Source organism: Tenrec ecaudatus, chromosome 3 (assembly GCF_050624435.1).
Source record: "Tenrec ecaudatus isolate mTenEca1 chromosome 3, mTenEca1.hap1, whole genome shotgun sequence".
In the NCBI taxonomy this organism is placed as follows: Eukaryota; Metazoa; Chordata; class Mammalia; order Afrosoricida; family Tenrecidae; genus Tenrec; species Tenrec ecaudatus.
This window is the reverse complement of record NC_134532.1, coordinates 64,108,102-64,128,632: the sequence shown is the minus strand read 5'-3', so window position 1 is coordinate 64,128,632 and position 20,531 is coordinate 64,108,102. Positions and strand designations below refer to the sequence as shown.

At 39.6% G+C, this 20,531-nt stretch overlaps 1 protein-coding gene and 1 pseudogene across 2 annotated transcripts in view; one reads left to right on the top strand and one right to left on the bottom strand.

The window, feature by feature from the left end:
- The window catches only part of LRBA (LPS responsive beige-like anchor protein), a 706,055-nt gene that overhangs the window by 351,603 nt on the left and 333,921 nt on the right, over positions 1-20,531 (bottom strand). The window lies entirely within an intron of this gene.
- Positions 10,050-10,242, top strand: LOC142443061 (NADH dehydrogenase [ubiquinone] 1 alpha subcomplex subunit 2 pseudogene; annotated as a pseudogene).

Here is a 20,531-nt window from a genome sequence, read left to right as displayed (position 1 = left end):
TGTAGAAAGTACCTGACACATAGTCTCACCATCCTTACTTCCAAGGAGCATTCTGCCTACACGGCCGACACCACAAATTTGTGTGTTCTTTTGGCAGTCCATGGTCATTTAAATACTCTGTGCCAGCATTGTAATTCAGAGCGATAATTTCCCAGTCTTCCGTATGCATATGATGTAATTAAAAATAGCCTGGCTTGGGTCAGGTTTATCATGGTTCTGAAAGTGGTATCTTTGTTCTTATAATACTTATCCATAGGCTTTGTGCAGATTTTCCCAGTTCAATATAAACTTTAGTTTTAGAATCCTATAGTTTGATTTCATTGTTCCTTGTATGAGTGAGCATCGATTGTGGATCCAAGTAAAACGAAATCCTTGGCAACGTCAATCTTTGCTCCATTTACGATGAAGCTGTTTATGGGTCCAGGGTGAGAATGATTTTTGTTTCTTTACATTGAGTTGCAGTACATACTGAAACGTAGTTTTTGATCATCCTCTGTTACCTATTCAAGCCCCCTTTGCTTTCAATCAACCATGGCGTGTCATCAGTATATCGCAGGTTAATGAGCCTCCTCCAGCCACAGTGTCACATCCTCCTTCCTAACGCAGCTTCTGGAATTACTCAGCATACACACTGAATAAGCACAGTGAGAGAATATGTCTTCATAAGGCGATCTACTCTGTGGACATTTACTCAAGAAATTATTATACACCAAACAAAACTTTATTGCCAAGATTCATAAATGTCCTCGGGGTGGTCACCAAAGAGGAGCATCAACAAAGATGTTGCCGCTATCTTTTCTCAACACTGCAAAGAACCATCCTTTGTTATGCACCCTACTCAGCACAGAACAACAAGGACTTCTAGCAGGGTTATTTATTTGTCTAATCATTACGTTTTCACACGATGTCAAATACAGCTACTGTACACCGATGCACTTCCAACTCATAATGACCCAAAGGTCAGAGTAAAACTGCCCCACAGGGTTCCAGGGCCTACTGACAAGGGTAGACCGCTACATCTTCCTTTCCAGCGGCACCCAGTGGACTCCAACCACTGACATTCCAGTTCAAGCAAGCACAAACTACTGCACTACCAAGACTCCTGATAGGTGGCACAGGGAGCGATTTCTTGCCAACTGTTGCCGTTCAAGCGTCTGATTTGTATTTCCTCTCCACCCAAAACTGACACAATTTTGCAGGATTTTTGTATTTGGAGGTTTGGAAAAATAGGTATGATTGAGCAAGTTTGTGGGATGTGTGGCTTTTCTTTGTTAAACTTGTCTGTTTTCAAAATACTTGCTATTTGCAACCCACACCACTAATATCAGTTGCAATTATAGCTCCTAGTGCGGCCAAGATCCATTATCCTTCTAACTCCTGTGTGTTTTCTTTTCTATTTTGGTATCGCTTTTATCTTCTCTTTTATTGTGTTTCTTCTCAACTTTGAAAGAGGGGTTGAGGTTCTCAATAGCATCCGCTACACCTGGGATTTCATCGAGTTGCAAAATGATGAATCTCAAACAAAGTCTTTCTCACAAGATCCCTTTCTGGCGAGGTGCTGAGAAGCTATTTCTACATGGTCAGCGAAGGCGTCTCGTGTCCGGGGTGGAGGTGTGTGCTGTGTCTGTACGTGTGTGTATTGTAGTTTTGGCATTTCCCGCCACTCCCACTCCCCAACTACTTTGACGTGAGAGGTTACACAGTTACCACTGCGTTTCTTCAGAAAACAAGCACGTTAGCAGCCCAAAGTTTTTCCCATCACATCACGAGGATTTCTTAAGATGGCAAATATGTAATCTGTAAGTCAAATAAATGGTGCTAACCAGCAAGATAAGAACTCAGACTGCAAGTGCCATGACTCAGTGGAGAAACCGTCCACACTTGAGTACTAGTGACGACGGACGAGGACTACAAGTGTGCAGAATGTGAGTAAAAACACAAAATCAGAAAAGGACAGACTATTTATGATGAAACTTCTTTTTTTTAAGGGCACACCATACTGAAAGCTTAAATAATACTTTCAAAGAAAACACAATACGTTTTTCTTTATAATTAACAATCATGCTAAAATGCTTCTGGTAAACAATTTTTATTTTTACTAATAATCCAAGACTGCAGTGTTAAGATGACTTGTTTAATAAGTTGAAACATTTAACACTGCATGTATATGGAGAGTTAAAGAACCATATTGATCCTAAAGATTAACATCTCAGATTATTTTAAATTAAATTCTTAAAATGCGCAATTTAAAAACAAAAATTCCATTCATAATGTACTCTCCCAGAGAATGAAATTAAAGAAATTTCCAGAAAATGAAAACTATTAATATTTTAATGAAATTAATTTCAACATTCTGCTCCTTACAACCCCTTGTAAGTATAATAGAGTAAAAGAAAGTAGTTCTGTTTTTTTCACACCCAAGAATACTGAAGTTTCACATTTTTAACTTATCATTAAAAATGACTAACACGTGTATACTTGCCATGTATCAGGTACTTTTCTAAAGTGTCTGCATACATTTCTCAGATAATTACTAATACAGGATGTAGCAGACAGCTTTTTGGAAGTTATTCTCTAATAATTTTAAGGTGCTTAGTTCTTACAGCTAATGTTTTATGTGCCATTATTTTGCTTTTACTGCAAAAGAAAGATCTGGCTCCCAAAGATAAAAGAGATTTTTGGTAAATGGTGAAGGTAAAGAAATAAATGACCCACTTGGCTAGTGTGTAATTACACTGGCTGAGATTGTAACAATCTATCACATGAAGGAGGATGACACCACTCTAAGGGGTGAGTCAAAGGAGATAGCCTTTGACTAACTACGGGACCTGACGATCGATACTCCACAGATATTGTGCTCTAAAAAACAATTGAATTCTAAAAAAGTTTGAAAATAGATTCCCCCTTTTTCTGATACTGATCAGGGACCTATCTTGACCTTATTCTGGGAGAGCAATACTTCCTTACAAAGGTATATGAAACACATAAATCCTTCCCATCTCTGGATTGCTCTTTCTAATGGACACTTAACACATTCCTATTATAATGACAGTCCTACAAGCAAAAAATGAAAAAAACCCATTTAAATAGTTATTCCTTTATTAAAATAGAAGGTATGGTAATATTTAACATATGACAGGTCAGTACCCTAAAACAGAGTTTTGGGCAAATTTAAATTTCCAAGTGAAGTGTGTAGTATTTGTTACTAAGTACCTAGTCATTTGACTATGCAAAAAAATTAAGTTCAAAAAACCTTTTAAATTAAAAATAAAACTTTTGAGTCTTTAAAATAGTTTACTTAGGATTTTATAAAGTAATGATGTGAGGATGTTCCTTAAAGTGCTGTATTACACCTCATTTTAAATCTTCAGGTTGTATCTATCATAATGATGCCTATTATCTTAAAGGAGTATTACAGTCTGGTAATACTCTTATTACCATAATGACATCTATAATCTTAAAATAAAATTGAACTCTTCAAGAAGCTTGGAACTTTGTATAAGAACTGCAACATCTGCTGTGAGCAGAGAATGACAGAGTGACTACATGAAACTATTCATTTGATTAAAGCAAATTTCTAATATGAAAAGAACGTTCCATGAATCTCTAGAATATCATCTTTACTCTATAGGGCTATAGCAATCCAGCCCATCCAAAGGGCAACTTTACTTAACATAATAATTCCTAGAGAGTTTTTATTAATCCCCTGACCAATATCGGCAACAGAGTTGCCCACTTTATTAAGGACACAAGGTTGAAAAGAACTGCTGCAAAGTGAGTTGGAGCTGACTCAATGGCTGTCGGTTTGGTTTGGGCTTTGGTTTGTAGAACTAAGTACAAATATGCTAGATAATGGTTCTCAGGCCGTATGAGGCCTACAAAAGCATCAGTGCCAACTGATATCAACACACCTGACCAAAGAGAAGCCATTCCAGCTATCACGTTTACAGATAAGTTAATCAAACGTTTGACTATATATGAGGGGGTAGCACCCCCCCAAAAAAAACCAGTATTTTACTTCCCCCAAAGCTATGTATTTAATATTTTTTACAAACAACCTTATCATCTTCAAAGTACTCTCCATAAAACTTAATACATTTGTTAAATCTGTGATTCCACTCTTGGTAACATTTCTGAGACTCATCTGCTTGGATGGCTGACAGCACCTCTCTCGTTTTTTTTGTCACCTCTTCTATGTCACCAAATTGCTGTCCTTTCATGTCCCTCTTCATTCACGGAAACAAAAAGAATTCGCACGGACCAAGGTCAAGTAAGTAAGGTGTGTGGAGCAAGAGTGGCATGCTGTTTATTACTAAAAACTGGGGCAATGAGATGGCTGCATAAGCAGGTGCATTGTTATGGTGGCAAACCATTCCGCCCCCTGCCACAAATCAGGCCTTTTTTGTTGCACACTATTACGCAATCTTTTCAGAACGTCTAAATAGAAAGCTTGATTAACAGTCTGACCTGGCGGAAAGAACTCCATGCGCACAATAAGTCAACATTTTTGCCCACTTAGAAAGTTGATGGACATTTGTCACACCAATTGACATTTTCCCTTTTTTGAAACGAGAAAATCACTCATCCATGTGAGTTTTTCCCTGCCCTTGTAAGCTGTGTTCAATATCATGAAAGTTTCTGCAGCATTGTTCCCAGGCAGGAAACAAAATTTCACAGCCACATACTGTTCTCTTAAATTGGCCATCAAACACACACACACACACACACACACACACACACACACACACACACACACACACAACAAGGTTGAAGTGAAACTGCTTTTAGGAAAAAATTCAGCGTGCCAACAGAGAACCTTCCCAGGAGACACCACTGGGTGCACTAAGCGCAAGTTGCTTGATGCTTGCCTAGCAGGGGGAAAATGACTATTACAAAAGCACTGCCCAGTGGAGATCTTTACCATTGTTGGGATAGGGAGGGGACAAGCCCTCATACAGCAGGCTAATTTTTAAACAGATAATTTGGTATGTCCTGTGAATGTGATAAATATCTAAATAGCCATTGGCAGAAAAGTTCCCCATCCCTGCCATACATGCATCGCCTTAAACCAAAGCAAACTCCCAGCCATTCAGTCCATTCTGACTTCTAGTACCCTTCCACAACATGGTGGAAATGTCTCCGGTGAGTGTCCGAGCCTCTTTATGAGAGTAGAAAGCCGTGTCTTTCTCTCGTGGAGCTGACTGGTGGTGCTTTCAAACAGCTAACCTTGTGGTTAACAGCCAAGCTTGTAATTAATACACCACCAAGGCTCCAAATGGTGATCCTAGAGGACACAGCAAAACCACCCATAGCATTTCTGAAGCTGTGCATCTTTACAGACACGGACGATCTAATTTTTCTCTGACGGAGTACCTGGTTGATCTGAACTGTTCACCTTTCAGCCCAATGCTTAATCCAAGGTTCCACCAGCAACCCCTTTACAACAGGAATTCTATCCTCTCCAGTTATGAATACTCAAGATTTGATAAGATACAAAATATGATGGATATTTGATCTATAAGATAAAATTTTTAAAAATACATGTTCATTAAGGTACAAAGCTATGAAAAATACAACAAATGTTATGAAAGTGAGGGCTATGAATTTGCCTTTAAAAAAAACAATACTCCTGTTTGATCATTTTTCTCTTCTGAAGAAAACTTCCAAGCACAGAAGTTTGTACAAGGTACAGATTTGATGTGTGCAGAGTTCCATGGTCGTCCAGGGATTTGCCCTTTGTATTCTAATTAAATAATATTTTACTTTTAAGTTTAAATTACCAAGATAAATACACTTCTTTTAGAAATAGCCACATTACTTACTTTATGAAAGGCTTGAATCACCCTTTGTCTCTCGCCACCCTCTACTGCCTTGTCTTTATTTTTAGATGTTTTCTCAAAAAAAGAGTATATATAATTTCTTTTGTTTGCATTGAACTTAAAAATGATATTAAGTGATATTATCAGGTAATTGAATTTGCCAAATTCTATAATGTTTACATGTTATTTATTAGTTTTAGATAATCCTCCCACAAATTAACACTGCCATTTGAGAGCTGAGATAACAGACCAATACAGTCACATTACTTATTTTTCAAAGATGAAACAATTACTAATGAAAACATTTGATTTTCAAATCCAGTTGTAATACATCCAAAATCTATGATTGTTCTTCTATGACAACCTTGCTTCATAACATAATTTTCTTTAAGTTATGAAAAGATTATCAATTTAAGTAACCTTACAAGCTGTTTATTTTCCTTTGTTAAGTTCAATCTTTTTCCAGATGCATTAAGTTTTTTAATGATACAATTCATATACATTTCTATGATCTCTGACAAATAACACAACTGCTATGTCAAAGGTCCCCAAGACCTCCAGGTTCAATGAGGACTTAAGATGATTCGGGATGTACTTCAACTCATGCTTATAATTTATTACATTGAACATATACAAAATAAAACACCAGAGAGTAAAAGCACACTGAGTTAAATTTGGAGGAAACCAAGAATAACCTTCCAAAAGACACATCCCAGAAGAATCATAAGATGTGATTAATTCCTCCAATAATGAGCTACAATAAGATACGTGAACTCTTGTCTAAGGAAGCTCATTGAAAACTTGGCACCCCAGGCTTTAAATTTAGAGCCGATCACAGGCATTTCTACCCAGCAAAAACCATAATTCCAGACTCTGAGAAATAAAACCGTTTAGTATAAAATGCATTGTTTGTACAAATAATCTGGACACAGTGAACAATTCAAAATTTATGAAAAGCACTCTGTCAGTGTAGTTTACCAGCCAAGTTCCCACATCAGCAAAAGGCCTACTACACCAACTCTTTCCTGGGTAGCTGCATAAGCACCAACACAATCAAGATGTAAAATGGGGAGTAATCCCTATCCCCTCATGCAGTTAACTTCTACCATAACTTATTTAGTTTGCCTATTCCAGAATGTCATATGTGTGGAGTAATGAGCTATATAGATGTTTGAATGTAATCTTGTTACATGTATAGTAATTTATTCTATTGTTAGTAATATACATTGTTGGGTATATAACAGCTATTTTCATCGGCCACAAACATTTACATACATCTTTTTGTAATGAACTGAGTTCATAATGGATTCCCTGGAGGCACTGCTGGGCAAACCTAGCACTGCTAGCCACAAGGTGGGAAGTTCAAACCCAAAAGCCACTCCAAGAGAGAAAGCTGAGGCTATCTGCTCCTGTACAGACTTACAGCCTCAGAAGCCAGTGTCCCGTGGCTATGAGGTAGAAACAACTCAATGGCAGTGGGTTTGGTCAGTGGGTGTACAGTAAATTTATAAGAAATGATGAAATCATTTTCCAACATGGTATTCTATTTCACATTTCCATTAGCAACGTGTAAAAATACCCAAAGAGTTTTAAAATAAATGTTTCCCATGACATTTTAATTTCTATGCAGACACTAACCCAATGAAGCTGGGTGATGGCCCAACAAGAGCATGCCAAGGGGCTCCAGTGGCAAAGCTCATTCATCCTTAAGAGCCAGCTGAAATATCAATTTTCCCTACATATCTAGACAGAATTTTTCAGGTCTTAGTGTTTAAATACTAGAGCTTGATTAGTATTTGTCACATGACAGTATAGTTATTCATATGTATCTGTATTCTTGTTTGTGGATTCATGCATAGCAGGGATGATTCAGAGCTGTACTGGTTATTAGACAGTGGCTGACACCTAACAAGTATCAAACAGTTGCTAAAATGCAGGGAAAGCTTCCACTTTGGGTCATAAAACAACAAAAGTAACTTAAGTGACATATGGCGGAGGGTGGGGGCGACGACATATAAAATAGACAATGGATTTTAAGATATCACATCAAACAATAGACAATGATCAATGACAGAGAAAAAAAAAAAACCAAGGTGAATCCTACAATTCCCCAGCTCCTTGTGCTGGGAGTTTCCAGCGCATCAAAGTTTCCATCATGCATACTTCCAAATGGAAGAGAAAGGTTTACTGTCTGGGAGAAGTGGGGTAGAGCAGCATGACAGAGTCCTGAGGAGTTGTGAGAGGCCACCAGCAAGTACTCATCAGTGAATACGTGGTAAGGAAATGCCTGAGGGCAGAGAGAGCAGAAATTCCTGTGCCCTCTTCTCAGTCAATGAGAGGAGGACAAGACGGAAAGTCACTCAGCTACTGTAAGGATTGAAGAGCACCATCAACCAACTTGGCCTTATTAGCATTATAGAATACTACTCCAACTGATAGAATAATTTATGTTCTTATTAAATATATATATATTAAATAGTCTCTAAAATCAACTGCCATAGATAATTGTGTATCAACCAAGTTTTTAGCACATTTTTAATGCAGTTTCTGTGGTAAAATTAGGTGCCTTGGGGGAACAATTGGGTCAGTTACACTCGTGTATATATGGTATATTCTGAGCATAAAACAAGTCTCAATAAATTTAAAAGTATTCACATCATACAAAGTATGCATTCGAAAAACAATGGAATTAAATTAGGAATCACCAATAGAAAAGCAATCACTACAACTTCCCCCAAAATATTTTCAAATTAAGTAACACACTTCTAAGTACCACTTAGGCCAAGGAAGAAATCAAAATCCAATTCATAAAATATTTTGAACTGAATGAAAATATAAATAAAACTAATTGAAAGATGTACAACTGTCACTAAAATTGTACAGTAGCACTAAATTTACACCATTAAGTACCTCTATTAGAAGAGAATGTCTAAATTAATGACCTTAAAAAAGTTCTACCTGAAGAAGCTAAAAAATGAAGAGCATATTAAGATCCAAATTAAGAAGAAACCTAGAATATGAAAAAGAAAAGCACAATTGAAATCAAATACATAGAAACACATAATTCAGTAAAATAAAAGCCAAATTTTGGGAAACATCATTAATCCTGATAAAGAGAAAAAAGGCAAATTGACCACTATCATCAATGAGGCATTGTTGCTCCAGATTTCAGACATTAAAAGGATAAGGGAATACTACAAACAACTTGCTATATTAACAGGTCCAACTGTGACAAAACGGACAGCTGATTTGAAAGAACTAACCCAGTATCTATTAACTCAAAAATATAAACAAATTGTGATATATCCATAGAGTAGTCAATCTCAGATCAAAAGGAATGAAATACTGTTATACATACACAACAGCATGGATAAATCCAAGCCGATTATGCTTATTGTGTGCCCTGTTTGCCGGTGTTAGCAGCTACTGGGTCAGTCCACATGTACATTATAACCATTCATGGAGACCATGTGTACTAGTTATAAGCAAACACTACCCAGGCCCGTGCCATCTCCCTGATCGTCACAGATCAAGCCATAGAGATCCATATGGTTTTCAGTGACCAATTTTCAGAAGTGTATCACCATGCCTTTCTTCCTAGTCCATACTGGTCTAGAAGCTTCACTGAAACCTGTTCATAACAACCCATAGGCACCCACTGACACTTGGAAGGTGGCTCTGCATAGTGAGGTGGCTCTGCATAGATATAATGCCTTGACATTTAACCCAGGTCTCCCTTTATGGAAGGTATGAATATTACCACCGTGGCAGCTACATAATCTCCTGTTAACTTAATGGAAGGGGTGCAGTCTAGCCTGTCAATCAGGCTATAGCCAATGATGCCTCTCTGTGGCCATGGCCCTCGCCTGAAGATTCTGGGCACTCCTAACTTCCTCCCTAGGGGAGGGACACACATGCTTTCTGCTTCACATTCTCTTAACAAGCCACATGAAACTACTGTATATACTTGTGTATAAGCTGAATTTTTAGCACATTTTTATGCAGTTTTGGTGGTAAAATTAGGTGCTTCGGCTGATATTTGGGTCGGCTTATACTCGAATATATATGATATGCTGATGGCAGCCAGGGCCCTGGAGCTGGAGGAGCCACTTGGAGAGCTGCAACAGTGGTATGATGCTTCCACAGACTTTTCACCCACTGGCCTGTGATCTTCCTGCTTTCAGAATCATTGCATGTGCTGTGTGAGTCTGTAGAAGACCTTATGGGAAGATGGCGGCGGCCGCTGCTGCTCAAAGCTTCGGGGCAAAGCTGCCACTTCGGGAGGTTCGCATCCACTTATGCCAGCGCTCACTGGGTAGCCAGGGCGTTAGCATTTGGCCAAGAGAAGAATGTCTCTTTGAACCACCTCAGTGCTGATCAGGTAACCAGAGCTGTGGAGAACGTGCTGCATGGCGAAGTCTGAAGCCTCGACTGAGAGTTAAGAGCAGCAGCCCAAGCCTGGGCTCTACTGGACTGAGTACAATATGGAAAGACACATCTTCCTGCTCTCTATAAAGTTTGTGCTGTAAAATGCTGTCTCAAAATGTCCTCTTCCTCACTCCCCTGCCCTTACCCCTTACTGTTCAATCGTTGAGGCAAAACATTGTAATATAAAAATAAATTTTTATTCTGTCCTATCAAAAAAAAAAAGAAGAACTTATGGATTAGTATAGGACATATGGGCTAATATCAAACGCAGGGGCTCATTTCAAATTTATGGACTGGACGGGCTGGGATATTTTCCTAATATGTAATTAATCTTAGATATAAAACCCTGATGCACACCTGAGTGTCTCTGGATTTGTTTCTGTACTCAACCCTAACTAACACAGCCACTGGATTACCACTGCCCAGGCGGAGTGTGAGAAGCTAGATTGCAGGATTCCATTGTAACTACTATAGTGACAGCAGATCACTGGTTCCTTGCAGGTAGAATGAAACTAGGGGGGAAAAAAAACCTCATAGGAGCAAGAGAAAACCTGCGTGTGATCATGGTTTGGAGTGTATATGTGAATCAAAATGATCAAATCATCCATTAAACATGTACAGTTTATTCTGGCACTTACTAATGAAGATCAAAGACTGTAGTGTGGATTATACAACACCAAGGTCCTCACAATTGAAGTAACAGGCAACATCATGAGGAGAAAAGACTGAAGTCGTCAAGGATTTCATTTCTCTTGGGTCCACAACCAATGGCAGTGGAAGCAGCCGTCAAATCAAATGACACTGCACTGGATAGAGCTACTGCAATTAAGCTCTTTAGCTTTTTAATTAGCAAAGATAGAACCTTGAGATCTACCTGACCTAATGCATGTTATTTTCAACCACTCCGTGTGTGGACAAACGCGAAACAAAGAATAGGGAAACTGAAGAGGAGCGAATGCATTTGAATCATACCATGGGTTTTCACTAAGCCAGTTGATCCCCAGTATGCTGTACTGGTGGTTAGGTGCCAAGTCATTTCCAACTCATAGCAACCACATGAACAAGAAACCAAAACACTGCCCCGTCCTGTGCCACCCACACAGCTGTTCTTATGCTTGAGCCCATGGTTGCAGTCTCTTTGTAAATCCATATTGTCAGGGGCCTTCCTCTTTTTCGCTACCCTTCTATTTTTCCAAGCATTAAGTCCTTTTCTAGGGACTGCTTTCTCCATGTCCACAGAATGTGACACAAAGTCACCACCCTTGCCTCGAAGGAGCACTCCAGTTGCAAATCTTCCTTCCATGACAGATTAGTTTGTTCCCTTGGCAGTTCATGGTATTTTCAACATTCTTCACCAGTACCATAATCCAAGTGCTTCAATTCTTCTTCTGTGCTCCTTATTTAATGCCTAGTTTTCATAGTCATATAAGGTGATTGGAAATGCTTGGGTTAAGGGCACCTGAAGTCTACAGAGTTTTCGACACTTTGAAGAGGTTGATACACATTACAATATAATCCATATTCATGGCATTATTCAAATTACTATGCCATGGGCAAGAGCTCTGGTGGCATAGTTGCTTGCACATTGAGCTGCTAACTATGCCAAAGGGTTGCACCCAGCAGCCACTCTGTGAGGAGAAATGAGGTTCTCTAATCTGGTAGTAATTTAAAGTCTCAAAAACACAAAAGGGGCAGTTGGTTCTAATCCATCCTTTAGGGTTGCTATATATTGAGTCCATGGCTGCAAGTTTTTGACCATGGACTGGCAGCAGAGAAAGCAAGTCTGTCGTGTAAGAAATACAGCCAGAATGTTCCTTGGAAGCAAGGATGGCAAAACTGTCTCACGAACTTGAGCCATGTCATCAAGGACAAGTCCCCAAAGAAGAACATCATGGCTGGTGAAGAGTGGGTCAGCCGAAAGGAATCCCTGAATGACATGAACCGACACAGTGACTGTAATAATGGGCTGAAATACAGCAATGATTTTGAGGACAACATCACAGAGCCAGCTGGTGTTTCCTTGGATGAAACATAGGGCAGCTATGAGTCAGAACAGAATGGAAGGCGCCCAACAGCAGCAGGATGTCCACTGTGCTCAATCATTTTGACTCCAAATGGGCAGAGCTTCCTTCAGATGTACACTGAGTCACCATGATTTGGACCGACTCAATGGCACCTCACAACCACATCCCTAAAATGCCATCAGGTAAATTTGGACTTAAAATAACCCCATATAAGATTTCCAAAGTTTTGTGATTCTTTGAAAAAAAATTTTATGGTGAGTTAAATTGGAATCTCACTGTGGTTTGATTTTTCATTTCTCTAATGATTAATGACTTTTAGCTTCTTTTCAAGGCTTGGTGACACAGTGGTTACAAGTTGGCAGTTTGAGACCCCCAGCCCCACTCTGTGGGACAAAGATCAGGCTTTTCACTCACCTAAAGAGCTGCACTCAGAAACCCACTCTGTCCTAGAGGGTTGTTTTGAGTCAGAATTGACTTGATGGCAGCGAGTGCGCATATTTTCATGCTTATTGACCATTTTGGTCAAATGTCTGTTCACATCCTTTTCCCATGTTTTGACTGCTTTGTCCTTTTGTTGAGTTCTTAGAAATTGTGTTAGTAAACCCTTATTCGAAATGTGTTTCCAAATGTTTTCTCTCACGCTGTACATTTGCTCTTCATTCACCCTGAATGTACAAACCTCTGGATGCAGACAACGTTTTAATCTCCACAAAGTCCAGTTAACCTTTGTTTTTATCACTGGATGCAGATGCATGTGGTGTCATATCTGAGAATGCACTGCCAAGAGCTAGGCCCTAAACTGTTGCTCCTAAGTTTTGTTCTAAGAGTTTTATGATTTTTAGATAACTTTTTATATTAAATATACATAGATCACTTTTGTCTGTGCCAGATAATGTTCAAAGAATTTCATATGTCACATTTAACACTTTGCCAGAGCCATCTCATTCATTTCATACTAATACAACATGAATACTAAAGAACTAAAGAAGTGAGTAACACTTCTATAAAATAACAAAGAACTAAGTGCTCTGCGCGTATCACATACTTTCTAAACAGAGAAATTAAAACCTAAGTCTGTCTTACATAATTACCATGCAATATAATACTGAGGTCGTTAGTTCATTGTGCCAACCTGGCCGTTAAACACATGCGGGGCTAACTGAAGGGCAGAGGGATAATGGCTTAGTGAGCCTTGCCTTTCTGGTTCTCGGGTCTCTTGCTTTGTGCTGGTCGGACCAGGGTGCAGCTGCCTTAGCAGTTCCCTGCTTCAGCTGGCAAGGCTCACTTCCTGCAGGACATCCCCAAGGAGAAGCCACATGGACCTCCCCCGATGCAGCCCTGGGTGCTGGAGCACACGTGTGGAGATCCCTGCCAGCGCTGAGATGCTTACACATTCACTGACTCGGCTTTCCTCCTGCAATTGGCATCATACTGTGTGTTTTGTGAGATGGGGGATGACTTTGTGGATTGGTGTTGGACATATGGGTCAATGGGTTAATACCGGACTTGTGGGCTTGGGAAGCACTGAGTTGGGATGTTTTCTTGATGTGCACTTAACCTTTATATAAAACTCTCTCTTATACATGAGTTTCTGTAGATTCATTTCTCTAAAGTACCCAGACTAACACAATAGCAATATATCATCATAAAGGAATAAGAACTGACACTATAGTAGGCTAAATAATGTTCCCCTCAAATCCTAATATTTAGAACCTACAAATAAGTATGTTATTTCACATGGCAAAAAGATTTTGCGAGATCTGATTAATGTACTAATCTTGAGAGGGGAGGATAATTCTGGATTATTCAAGTGGGCCCAATATAATCATACGGACCCTTATAAAAGAGAGGAAAGGGGAAGAGGGAGTGGAGGTGATGGCATGAAGAAGTTGAGGAAAAGAAACAAATGTGACCAGAGAAACAGTTCAAAAAATATGTTTGATGATTCTGTGATGCTCATTCTGAAACAGAAGGGTCTGTGAAACGAGGAACGCAGGAGCTAAAAATGCTAGAAACACCCAGACGTGGATTCTCCATCCAGAGCTGACAAAAGGACGGCAGCTCTGCCAACCTGGTGTAAACTTCGGACCTCCAGAACTGTTAAGATTTAGTATTGTTGTAAGCCATCAAGTGTGTGCTACTTTATTACAGAAAGAATGGGAATCTAGTACAGTCACTTTTTTTTAAACAATTTATTGGGGCTCATACAATTCTTATCACAGTTCATACATCAATTGTATAAAGCACATCTGTACAGTCTTTTCCCTAATCATTTTTTTCTCCTCTTTTCTTTTTTTACATTTTATTAGGGACTCATACAACTCTTATCACCATCCATACATATACATACATCAATTGTATAAAGCACATCCATACATTCCCTGCCCCAATCATTCTCAAGGCATTTGCTCTCCACTTAAGCCCCTTGCATCAGGTCCTCTTTTTTTTTTCCCCTCCCTCCTCTTTCCCCCCTCCCTCATGTGCCCTTGGTAATTTATACATCGTTATTTTGTCATATCTTGCCCTATCCGGGGTCTCCCTTCCCCCCTTCTCTGCTGTCCCTCTCCCAGGGAAGAGGTCACATGTGGATCCTTGTAATCAGTTCCCCCTTTCCAACCCACTCACCCTCCACTCTCCCAGCATCGCCCCTCACACCCTTGGTCCTGAAGGTATCATCCACCCTGGATTCCCTGTACCTCCAGCCCTCATATGTACCAGTGTACAACCTCTGCCCTATCCAGCCCTGCAAGGTAGAATTCGGATCATGGTAGTTGGGGGGAGGAAGCATCCAGGATCTGGGGGAAAGCTGTGTTCTTCATCGGTACTACCTCGCACCCTAATTAACCCATCTCCTCTCCTAAACCCCTCTATGAGGGGATCTCCATTGGCCGACACTTGGGCCTTGGGTCTCCACTCTGCACTTCCCCTTTCATTTAATAAGGTATATATATACATATACATATATACATATACACACATATACACATACATACACACACTTATATCTTTTTTTTTTTTGCATGATGCCACCGGCCAGTGCGATCACGAGGTGCCAAGGTACCAGGTATAAGTACAGTCACTTTTAAAGAGTTCTTAGTGTTAATGTTGAGTTGGCCCTGGCTCACGCTACCTATGTACAACAGAATTGAATAAGGCCTCATCATTCACACCTGCTCCATCTTCTTCATTGGTATAAGCTGGAGCCCATTATTGAAGTCACCCTGTCAATCTATTTCATAGATAACCCATTCCCTCATTTTTGTTGACCCACTAATTTACCAAACTCAATGTCCTGTGCTAAGTATTGGTCCAAAGTTAAGTAAGGCCCAAACGCTATGGGGTAGTTCTCCATTACTACCACGTCCATTCGGACTCATCATACCAAGCCTGCAGAGCAAAGCAGAACTCCCAAAGGGTCCTCAAGACCATAATCTTCCAGGTAGCAGACTGCCACACCTTCTCTCTTAGTTGGTGAGTTTAAATCATCTGCCTTTTGGTTAATAGCTGAATATTAAATCATTGTGCCAGCACACTCATTTTTAGAATAGCTACCTCAAAATTAATAGCTCAGTGTTAGATATTGCTCACATTATCAATATAAAAATGGCATATGTAAAATGGCATAAATACACAAATCTTGGATTGTGATAAGAATTGTATGAGCCCCCAATCAAATGGTTGTTTTTAAAGAAAAAAAAAAACAAAACAAAAATAAATAAATAAACAAACCATAAAAAAAAAACACAAGTGTATTTTCTTACAATTTAGGAAGCTAGAACTCCAAATTTTAGGGGCTAGCTGTAGGGAGTGGGTTTTTCTGTCCTTTGCTATTCCCAATTTCGACTCCTTAGTTTTTCGAAAACATCCATTTGGCTTAATATCTAATCTTCTCAGGTCTGTTTGCTTCTCTGCACCTAATCAGCTTTACTATTTCAAAGATGACTGACTTAAAATCCACCCTCATTAACATAGGGAAAACCCTATTCCCCAAAGAGAGTACAAATCTTCTCTTCTTGAATAAACTTTTAGGATCATAAAGTCTTTCATTGAAGAGGACCTTAATATCTAATGGGCCAGTTTTATAACACTTAAGTCTCCACGCTGGCATCTTCCTTTGTCCTGAAACCTTATGGGGCTCAAAGAAAACAGAACTGTCTTCTCACTGGCATGATGAAGGCAATTGTTAGCAATTTGTTAAATGAATAAATATGTATGAAAATGAAGATCTAATTAGTTTTCTTAACTTATTCAATGCCACATAGCCACTCAGTACAAGAGGCAGGAACAGAAGCATAGGTGAAATACTTGGTACTCTTCCCCACACTTGTCTTTTTAGAAGGCTTTTAAAAATTATTTTATAATTCCAAATATCTCATTTATGACTGGTTAGTTACAGCGAGAACTTACAATTGTTTTTTTAAACTGTTTCTTTTTTAATTGCTAGTTCATGTTTCAATTTCCTACTAGATAGAAAATTTTATAAAGGCAAAATGCATGTCTATTATTCATATTGATTTTTCCAGCATTTAATCATGTACAATAAATGGTGAACAGCTACTATTTAATAAATATGAAGAGAAGCTTGCTCCAGTAAATGAGGGAGCTTCAACAACTTAAAACAGCAAGTCGAACGCTGATCCTAGCTACAGTGGTCCTGAAGTGAGAAGCAGGCTTGGCAACAAAATGCAAGGTGGGCTAAGCTCCTCCCTTGGTTGTCAAGTAGTCCTTCCCCTGGGGGTTCTTGTGGAATACCCAGATGGAAATTTTAAGAAACACCCCAGCGATTCGGATGAAAATGACCAATTGACTGAAAAATTAACCACTAGGCTTTCTGACATTCCTAAAAAAAATTTAATTTGCTCTCAATCCTTTCCAAGTCTTATGAAAATTTTCATATCTCAAAAATTACAACACTCAGAATGAAAAAGGAGAAAAAATTACAACAGGGGCTCTTGAAGTTCAAGGACCTCCAAATTATAGTTTAATATTATCTACTGAGACACAAAATTGTCTAAATCTAACATCTCAAAGTTTACCATTAGAAAAAAAAATCTTTACAAACAGTAACTAAAACTTGCAGGTCTATAACTCTGATCTGTTATTGTTATTGGCAGCTACTGTGAGGTCAGCACCCACCCCACATGGACCCCGTGCACAATGATTCCTACTCTCATACATCTCTTCCCTAAATTATACTCTATTTCAACCACAGTCCTCTCAATCTCTGAATCAGTCTCTCCAAAATAAAATAGTTTACAACCACATGCGAAAAATATTTTCAATCTTTATTGTTCAAAATGTATTCCTGCTTGGGTAGGTGCAAATTAATCTGTGATACCAATCTAACATGCTACAATTTTTAAGATAAGTGATGAATAAAGATGACATTAATAGAAAATGAATGAATTTAATAGTGTCGTGCATAGGTTAAGCTTTGAACTGCTAACCACAAGGCCAATGGTTCAAAACCACTAGCAGCTCATCCAGAAAAACATGAGGCTGCTGGCTCTCATAGAGATTCAGTCTTGGAAACCTTAAGGAACAGTTCTGTGTCTTCCTATAAAGCCCAAACTGCTATGAGTCAGAATCTACTTGATGGCAGCTTTAGGGTTTTTTTTGGGGGGGGGGGAAGGGGGTTTCATGGATTCGGCATCTCAAAAGATTACAACTACCACAAACCAGGAGAAAAAGAGTATCAAGAAAAATGGAAAGAGTGTTCATTGTCCAACTTAATGAGAATTCCAAAATCTTCTTGGTATTTTAGTGAGCATATATGTCATAATTTTAAATTATTTTTTTCCTCTTTAAAATCATTTTGGGGGCTCATACAACTCTTATCATAATCCATACATACATAAATTATATAAAGCACATTTGTACATTCGTTACCCTCACCATTCTCAACACATTTGCTCTCCACTTTAGTCCCTGGCATCCGCTCCTCATTTTTCCCTTCTTCCCCGCTGCCCCTTCCCTAATGAACCCTTGATAATTCATAAATTATTATTCTGTCATATCTTACACTGTCTGACATCCCCCTTCACCCACTTTTCTGTTGTCTGTTCCCAAGGGAGGAGGATATATGTAGATCCTTATAATGGATTCCCCCTTTCAACCCAACCCTCCCTTCATCCTCCTGGTATCGCCACTTTTTTTCATTAATAAATCTTTTCATTGGGGCTCATACAACTTCCATCACAATCCATACATACATCAATTGAGCAAAGCACCCTTAAACATTCGTTGCCCTGGTTATTCTCAAAATTCCCCTTCCACTTGGGTTTCTGGAATCAGCTTGGTTTCCTTTATTCCCTTCCCCTCCCTCCCCGCTCCCCCCTTAATAGTTTATAATTATTTTATCTTATCTTACACTGCCCAGCATCTCCCCTCACCCACCTTCCCATTGCCCATCTCCCAGAGAGGAGGTTACACATAGATCCCCAAGATCGGTTCTCCCTTTCTACACCCCCTTCCCTCCCGGTGTCGCCACTCCCACCGCTGGTCCTGAGGGGTTCATCTGTCATAGATTCCCTGTGTTTCCAGATCCCCACTGCACCAGTGCACATCCTCTGGTCTAACCAGATCCGCAAGGTAGAATTGGGGTCATGATAATTGGGAGGGGAGGAAACATTCAAGAACTAGAGGAAGGTTTTGAGTTTCATGGTTGCTACACTGAACCCTGAGTGACTCATCTCCTCCCCACCACCCCTCTGCAAGGGATGTCCAGATGTCTACAGATGGGCATTGGGTCCCCATCACGCACTCTCCCTCATTCACAGTAATATGATTCTCCCCCCGCCTTTGTTGTTTGAGACTGGTCTCCTCTGCCCTTCATGATCACACATGTTGGTGTGCTGCTTCCGGGTGGGCTTTGTTGCTTCTGGGCTAGATGGCCGCTTGTTTGCTTTCAAGACTTTAAGTCCCCAGACGCTATATCTCTCAATGGTATCGCCACTCTTACCACTGGTCCTGAAGGGATCATCCGTCCTGGATTCCCTGTTTCCAGTTCCTATCTGTACCAGTGTACATCCTCTGGTCTAGCCAGATTTGTAAGGTAGAATTGGAATCATGATAGTGGGTGGGGAGGAAGCATTTACGAACTAAAGGAAAGTTGTATGTTTCATAGGTGCTACACTGCACCCTGACTGGCTTTTCTCCTCCCCGTGACCCTTCCGAGAGTGGATGTCCAGTTGCCTACAGATGGGCTTTAGGTCTCCACTCTGCACTCCTCCTCATTCACAATGATATGATTTTTTGTTCTTTGATGCTTGATACCTAATCCCTTTGACACCTTGTGATCACACAGGCTGGTGTGTTTCTTCCACGTGGGTTTTGTTGCTTCTGAACTAGATGGCCGCTTGTTTACCTTCCAGCCTTTAAGACCCCAGATGCTATATCTTTTGATACCTAGGCTCCATCAGCTTTCTTCACCACATTTGCTTATGCACCCGCCTTGTCTTCAGTGATCATGTTGGGAAGGTGAGCATCATGGAATGCCAGTGTAATAGAACAAAGTATTCTTGCATTGAGGGAGTGCTTGAGTGGAGGCCCAATATCCATCTGCTACCTTAATACTAAATCTTTAAGTATATGCACATAAATCTATTTCCCCATCCTCACATATAAATATATTTACATAAGTACATGCCTTTGTTTAGACCTCTATAAATGCCCTTTGCCTCCTAGCTCTTTCTTCTATTTCCTCCTACTCTTCGCTTGTCCCACTATCATGCTCAGCCTTCATTTGGGTTTCAGTAATTCCTCTTGGTGACATTACCCTTGATCACACCCTACCAGGCCTCCTACACCCTCCTCAACACCGATTTGAATCACTTGTTCCCTTGTCCCTGCTTTGTTAACACCACTTCCTTTCCCCCCCACTTCCCCATCTCCCATGTCCTCCAGAAATTGTCAGTCCCGTTGTTTCCTCCTCCAGATTGTTCATCCAGCCTATCTTTTTTAGACAGACCTTTAATTATATTCAAATTTTAATTTAGTTTAACATATTGACTGAAATGTTGACACCTGCTTGTCATGAGCTAATTTTATTATTTCCTTGAAATTATACTAAAAATAGATTACTCAGAATCATATAGTAAATACTGAACTCTCAGTACTTCTGTACTGCAAACCATATGCGCTGTACATGAAGCTAATTGTGTAAGTTTTGTTGTCTGACAGCGCTTGAGAACTTACTTAATTCTAATATGCTCAGCACTGGGACTACCATTAGCCCACCACTGATTTACCGAACTTAGTA